Here is a 7,853-nt window from a genome sequence, read left to right as displayed (position 1 = left end):
GTGGGGAGGGTGTGAGCGTGTTTGAGTGTATGTGTGAGCGTGTGTGTGTGTGTATGTGGTGTGTGTGTGTGTGTGTGGGGCGAGGACAGCCAGCCAGTCCTCCCCCAAAATAACCCGATCACAATCAAGGACCTTCCGTAGCAGTTCCTGGACCCGGGGAACCCCTCAGGCAATTCGTTAAGCCTTGTGCCGAACACAACCGAACTCAGAACCAGACAATTAGCGGACATCGAGCAAAACCCTAACGAGTCAGGCAGCCTGAGAAGGGCACTCGGCCATGGAAAGTTGTTGAGGATGCTGTGTGAGGTGGCAGGATTTGGAGCCACAAAAAAGAGCCAAATCACCACGAAACTCGCTCTTCCAGTTTGTACCAGCTTGAGGACCCACAGCAGCAGCAGCAGCAGCAGCAGCAGCAACAACAATAGCAGTAGCGTGGTGAGACTATTGGGTGTAGTACATTCAGGCCCACGCCACTCTAGCTGCAGGCACCAGCTGTGGTATGACACCCTTGCGCCTGGTGAGGCAGCCCAAGGTCACTCCTGCTGACAGCTCCATAATCTGAGCCACCAGTGCTGCGTTATTTGTGCGTCAAGCTTAAGTGGTCGTCCCAAGCTTGACGCACAAATGTTGCTCATGCGGCCCCAGCATCATGAAGTGATTTGATGAAATATCTGTGCCCAAAATGGTCAACGAGAGCTGTCGGGTGTTGGGTTAAGAGTCAGATGACTTCCAGTACTTTTATACAGTCAGTTTGGACGAGTGGTTACAGTTCCGGGCACGCCAAGGGGCATGGGGGACCTGGCTGACTGGGTTCGAATCCTTCCGGGGTCAAGAGTTTTCTGATGCATGTTCGCTTGGGGGACCATTCAAGCTTGATACATATATCTATATATCTATCTATCTATCTATCTATATATATATATATATATATATATATATATATATATATATATATATATATATATATATATATAATTTTATATATTATTTTATATATATATATATATATATATATATATATATATATATATATATATATATATATATATATATATATATATATATATATATATATATATATAATCACTGAAAACTCACACCCCAGAAGTGACTCGAACCCATACTGCCAGGAGCACTCTGCATCTGGCGTACAGGACACCTTAACCACTCGACCAACACGACCGGACAAAAGAGGATGGTAGCCGAGGCTATTTCCCCATCCCCCCGCCGGCACTCGGTTGGTAATCTTGGGCATGGTATTTTATCAAATCACCTCATTGTGTTCCTCACGTGTTCCTTAGCACACGTGAGGAACACAATGAGGTGTTCTCTCTCCCACCTGTCATTGTACTCTCCCACCTGTCATTGTACTCTCCCACATGTCATTGTACTCACCCACCAGTCATTGTACTCACCCAATAGTCATTGTACTCACCCACCAGTCCTTGTACTCACCCACTAGTCATTGTACTCTCCCACCAGTCATTGTACTCTCCCACCAGTCATTGTACTCTCCCACCAGTCATTGTACTCTCCCACCAGTCATTGTACTCTCCCACCTGTCATTGTACTCTCCCACCAGTCATTGTACTCTCCCACCTGTCATTGTACTCTCCCACCAGTCATTGTACTCTCCCACCAGTCATCGTACTCTCCCACCTGTCATTGTACTCTCCCACCAGTCATTGTACTCTCCCACCAGTCATTGTACTCTCCCACCTGTCATTGTACTCTCCCACCAGTCATTGTACTCTCCCACCAGTCATTGTACTCTCCCACCTGTCATTGTACTCTCCCACCAGTCATTGTACTCTCCCACCAGGCATTATACTCTCCCACCTGTCATTGTACTCTCCCACCAGTCATTGTACTCTCCCACCAGTCATTGTACTCTCCCACCTGTCATTGTACTCTCCCACCAGTCATTGTACTCTCCCACCAGTCATTGTACTCTCCCACCAGTCATTGTACTCTCCCACCAGTCATTGTACTCTCCCACCTGTCATTGTACTCTCCCACCAGTCATTGTACTCTCCCACCTGTCATTGTACTCTCCCACCTGTCATTGTACTCTCCCACCTGTCATTGTACTCTCCCACCTGTCATTGTACTCTCCCACCTGTCATTGTACTCTCCCACCTGTCATTGTACTCTCCCACCTGTCAACTTCATCATCTTGTCCGTGCCTCTGACTCATAACTCTTAAGAGTAAATGTTTCTGTGGACATCTCTGTGACTCATCTGGGTTTCCAGCTTCCAGTAATACCTTCCCCATCCCCAACCAGTTCTGCTGTTCCTCACTTTGAACGCTGCTTCGGTACTCGCAGTTTTGTCGTTCGTAGCTCTGTTGCAACTATGGTGCTACTGTTGTAGAACTTCCTGTTGTTCTTGGTGCTGTTGTTGAAGATCTTCCTGTTGTCTCCAACACTCGCTACCTTCCCCACCTGCTGAATCACTCACCCACCCTCCTCACTGCCCTCATTTACTCACCCACTCACCGTATCAACCCATTCACTCACTCGCCCAAACACTCACGGCAAGAGGAAGGTAACTACAAGAATGGGAAGTCAGGAGAGGATAGTGCCAACCCCAACACCAGAGGCGCACTATCCTATCTATATGGATAGGCTAATGTAGCCTATCCATGTAGATAGGCTAACACTCACACTCCTAGAGGATAGAAGATGGCATATGATCACAACATACAAGATACGGAGGGAAATAAACAAGGTGGATAAGGACGGACTCTTGAATAGTGAGGAAGATGGACAAGAGGACACAAGTGGAAGCTGTGGACGCAAATGGGTGGAAGAAGCGTTAAGGACTCCTGCCCTGTACTCTCCTGGTCATCGAGCGAGTACCGAGAGGTAAGTACAAAGAGGTACCCGCGCCCCCACGCCCACGCCCCCACGCCCACGGCGCCGCCAAAGTCCAGTCTTCACCTTCCTTTATGTTCAAGCGACGAATTACTTTGAAAACTAGTGATTGATACTTTCAGTTCCAATAGGGAATTTCCCCGGTCAATCCACCCCAACATTTTCATAATATTTGGTACACTAAATGCCTGCCACAGTGTAGCGTTCGCCTAGAGCCATTGTGGCTCTAGGAAGACTTGTGAAGGATTCGCGTAGTTCCCGCTCAAGAACGTGTCTCTCTCTCTTAGGAGTAGGGTCTATGACCTGATAAAACTACGTAGCCCACTACGTCATTCCTATTCTATATACAACTCTAACCTATCCTAGCCTAACCTCCTAACCTATCATAACCAAATCTAACCCAAGTTAAACCTAACCTAACGAAAATAAGATAAAATGTTGTGTTTATACATTTAGACAGTGGTACCTATATTGGACATTATATATTATGTCCACTATAGAGACAGGTTTTAGATCCTATAGTGGGTCAGAGTGGCGCGCACGTGGACGTCGAGCGCGCGCTCGCACACAACCCTGGCCACCATACTCACATTAACAAATAAACTTGGCCAATATGCGCGTAAGAAAGTTAGTAAAGTTAATGGCCTTAAGAGTAGGGAAGGGAGGGAATTATCAAGGGAAAGGGCACCAAGGGCACCCTAAGAGGACATGCCCACCAAGGGCAAGAGAAAACATTAATGAAAAAGAGAAATTCCTGCTAATGCTCATACCTTGGGCAAGAGACATGTCCTCACTTTCCATTATAACACATCTGTGTAACACCCAGTCCTGTCCAGGATACTGTCCTGCATATAGCAGGTCGCTCCTGTCACTCACAGCTTATGCTGAAGGTAATGCTGTAGCTGAGCTGCGGTGTGACAGTGTCGTCACGACAGTATAACACGCTTGTCACACCTGTACTGTCACAACACTGCAGGTGTAGCCACTCTGTGGCTGGCCCTCTACACTGTGTGGCTGGCTGGCCCTCTACACTGTGTGGCTGGCTGGCCCTCTACACTGTGTGGCTGGCTGGCCCTCTACACTGTGTGGCTGGCTGGCCCTCTACACTGTGTGGCTGGCTGGCCCTCTACACTGTGTGGCTGGCTGGCCCTCTACACTGTGTGGCTGGCTGGCCCTCTACACTGTGTGGCTGGCTGGCCCTCTACACTGTGTGGCTGGCTGGCCCTCTACACTGTGTGGCTGGCTGGCCCTCTACACTGTGTGGCTGGCTGGCCCTCTACACTGTGTGGCTGGCTGGCCCTCTACACTGGGAAGGGTTATTGAAAAGGCTTATGAGTTAAAATTGGTAATTTACTTCTGATATATGTTAATATCAGGTTGAGACGTTTATTAATGTTCACAAATACTAAAACTCTATCATACACCCCCCCCCCCTCCCCCTCCAAGATAGGCCTATACATGCAGACCAACGCTGGTATCAGGGCAAGAGTTGAGCTATACGATATATCAAGTACTGTACCCGGAAGTTGCATGCAGGAAGTACCCATCAACACAGCGTTGACTATGGCAGTTGCGGAGACCTGTTCGAGACGCGAGGTAAAGACTAGATATTGCTAGGTGGCAGGAAGACTTATAATACACCCAGTATGATGTGTATGGTGTGAAGGGTGATGAAGCCTGCTGAAGCATAGCATCACCAAGGCGGTGTGACCGCTCACAGGACGAGTGGCGCTGGCCAATCAACTCGCCCCTCGGGGCAAAATTCAAATTTAAATTTAAATCACCAAGGACTACTATCTCACTGTAACGGTACTAAACACGTCATGCTTCTCTACCTACTATATGTAGTGTAGCATTTTACATGTATTTTGCGTAAATAATATTAGTTTTTTTGCCATTTTGTATAACTATATAATGTAGGGTAGTAAGGTTGTGACCTTGAGAGAACATATTTAGGTAAAACAGCCGTTATATTTCCCTCTGGTATGTTTTAGCCCGATATACGCTCCCCCCCCACTATAACACCTGGGTACCTTACCTTGAGATGCTTCCGGGGCTTAGCGTCCCCGCGGCCCGGTCGTCGACCAGGCCTCCTAGGTGGAAGGTTTAACATCTGGCTTCTCACTTTTGCATGTAGACATGTGCCTTCACACGCATATATTAGCAAGGGCTTATCATTAGACTTAATGTCCACAGGCAGCCCTCCATGTCTGCAGGTAGCCCTCCATGTCTGCAGGTAGCCCTCCATGTCTGCAGGCAGCCCTCCATGTCTGCAGGCAGCCCTCCATGTCTGCAGGCAGCCCTCCATGTCTGCAGGTAGCCCTCCATGTCTGCAGGTAGCCCTCCATGTCTGCAGGTAACCCTCCATGTCTGCAGGCAGCCCTCCATGTCTGCAGGCAGCCCTCTATGTCTGCAGGTAGCCCTCCATGTCTGCAGGCAGCCCTCCATGTCTGCAGGCAGCCCTCCATGTCTGCAGGTAGCCCTCCATGTCTGCAGGTAACCCTCCATGTCTGCAGGCAGCCCTCCATGTCTGCAGGCAGCCCTCCATGTCTGCAGGTAGCCCTCCATGTCCACAGGCAGCCCTCCATGTCTGCAGGCAGCCCTCCATGTCTGCAGGTAGCCCTCCATGTCTGCAGGCAGCCCTCCATGTCTGCAGGTAGCCCTCCATGTCTGCAGGCAGCCCTCCATGTCTGCAGGTAGCCCTCCATGTCTGCAGGCAGCCCTCCATGTCTGCAGGCAGCCCTCCATGTCTGCAGGTAGCCCTCCATGTCTGCAGGTAACCCTCCATGTCTGCAGGCAGCCCTCCATGTCTGCAGGCAGCCCTCCATGTCTGCAGGCAGCCCTCCATGTCTGCAGGTAGCCCTCCATGTCTGCAGGCAGCCCTCCATGTCTGCAGGTAGCCCTCCATGTCTGCAGGCAGCCCTCCATGTCTGCAGGTAGCCCTCCATGTCTGCAGGCAGCCCTCCATGTCTGCAGGTAACCCTCCATGTCTGCAGGCAGCCCTCCATGTCTGCAGGTAGCCCTCCATGTCTGCAGGTAGCCCTCCATGTCTGCAGGCAGCCCTCCATGTCTGCAGGCAGCCCTCCATGTCTGCAGGTAGCCCTCCATGTCTGCAGGCAGCCCTCCATGTCTGCAGGCAGCCCTCCATGTCTGCCGGTAGCCCTCCATGTCTGCAGGTAGCCCTCCATGTCTGCAGGCAGCCCTCCATGTCTGCAGGCAGCCCTCCATGTCTGCAGGTAGCCCTCCATGTCTGCAGGTAGCCCTCCATGTCTGCAGGTAGCCCTCCATGTCTGCAGGTAGCCCTCCATGTCTGCAGGCAGCCCTCCATGTCTGCAGGCAGCCCTCCATGTCTGCAGGCAGCCCTCCATGTCTGCAGGTAGCCCTCCATGTCTGCAGGTAGCCCTCCATGTCTGCAGGCAGCCCTCCATGTCTGCAGGCAGCCCTCCATGTCTGCAGGCAGCCCTCCATGTCTGCAGGCAGCCCTCCATGTCTGCAGGCAGCCCTCCATGTCTGCAGGCAGCCCTCCATGTCTGCAGGTAGCCCTCCATGTCTGCAGGTAGCCCTCCATGTCTGCAGGTAGCCCTCCATGTCTGCAGGCAGCCCTCCATGTCTGCAGGCAGCCCTCCATGTCTGCAGGCAGCCCTCCATGTCTGCAGGCAGCCCTCCATGTCTGCAGGTAGCCCTCCATGTCTGCAGGCAGCCCTCCATGTCTGCAGGTAGCCCTCCATGTCTGCAGGCAGCCCTCCATGTCTGCAGGCAGCCCTCCATGTCTGCAGGTAGCCCTCCATGTCTGCAGGTAGCCCTCCATGTCTGCAGGTAGCCCTCCATGTCTGCAGGTAGCCCTCCATGTCTGCAGGCAGCCCTCCATGTCTGCAGGTAGCCCTCCATGTCTGCAGGCAGCCCTCCATGTCTGCAGGTAGCCCTCCATGTCTGCAGGCAGCCCTCCATGTCTGCAGGTAGCCCTCCATGTCTGCAGGAAGCCCTCCATGTCTGCAGGTAGCCCTCCATGTCTGCAGGCAGCCCTCCGCCGGGCTGCTGGCAGCCCTCCGATAATTAGTGAAGCATCAAACATTTCCAATTGTCACTCCCGTAGTCGTATATCGATGCTGTAATATCTATTTATACAACAGTGTATCGCAAGGGAGTGTACCCAGTGGAAGGTTGAGATTGATAGAAATTATTCCTTATAACGAGCAGCGTGAAAAAATGGTGAAAATAAATGGGCTATTAAATTTGTATGTCTGTAATTGAATGAGATGAAACAAGGAAAGTAAGGCTGACTGCATATTATTGGTTTGGCAGGAAGCACTTGACACTGTACTGGATGGAGGTTCCTGTACAACCACTGATGAGGGTACTATGTCACATAGATACTAAGGGCGAGAGAGAGAGAGAGAGAGAGAGAGAGAGAGAGAGAGAGAGAGAGAGAGAGAGAGAGAGAGAGAGAGAGAGAGAGAGAGAGAGAGAGAGAGAGAGAGAGAGAGAGAGAGAGAGAGAGAGAGAGAGAGAGAGAGAGAGAGAGAGAGAGAGAGAGAGCTGTTGTATAACTCACCTACTGGGGAGTTAGGCAACTGTTGTGGGTTGCATCCTTGGGAACGCCAGCTGACACTGGGAAACCATTTATGCTGGAGTCCTCAGCCTTCCTCAGGAGGTGTACATTAGGAAAGTAGGGGTCCTAAGACCAGAGAAGTATGTACCCCTTTAAGTCATCGCTACGCTCTAAACCAACATGGTGTTATAATACTCGTGTCGGCTACATCCTACAGTATTGGTTACTCGTCTTCGCGCTGTCAAAAATTAAGCCATTTGGAGATAATTCTAAATTCACGTTGTATGAAATGGCAAACCATCTTATTACTAAGGATAAAATACCTGAAGTCCTTGCACTCCATATTTCGCTTCCAGAAGATTAACAACATACGAGAGTAAGATGCAAGTAGTGTATTGGGAAGACTAATAATAACAAACAGCAGCTCC

Source organism: Procambarus clarkii, chromosome 18 (assembly GCF_040958095.1).
Source record: "Procambarus clarkii isolate CNS0578487 chromosome 18, FALCON_Pclarkii_2.0, whole genome shotgun sequence".
NCBI lineage: Eukaryota > Metazoa > Arthropoda > Malacostraca > Decapoda > Cambaridae > Procambarus > Procambarus clarkii.
The sequence above is the reverse complement of the archived record's forward strand: the minus strand, read 5'-3'. Positions refer to the sequence as shown.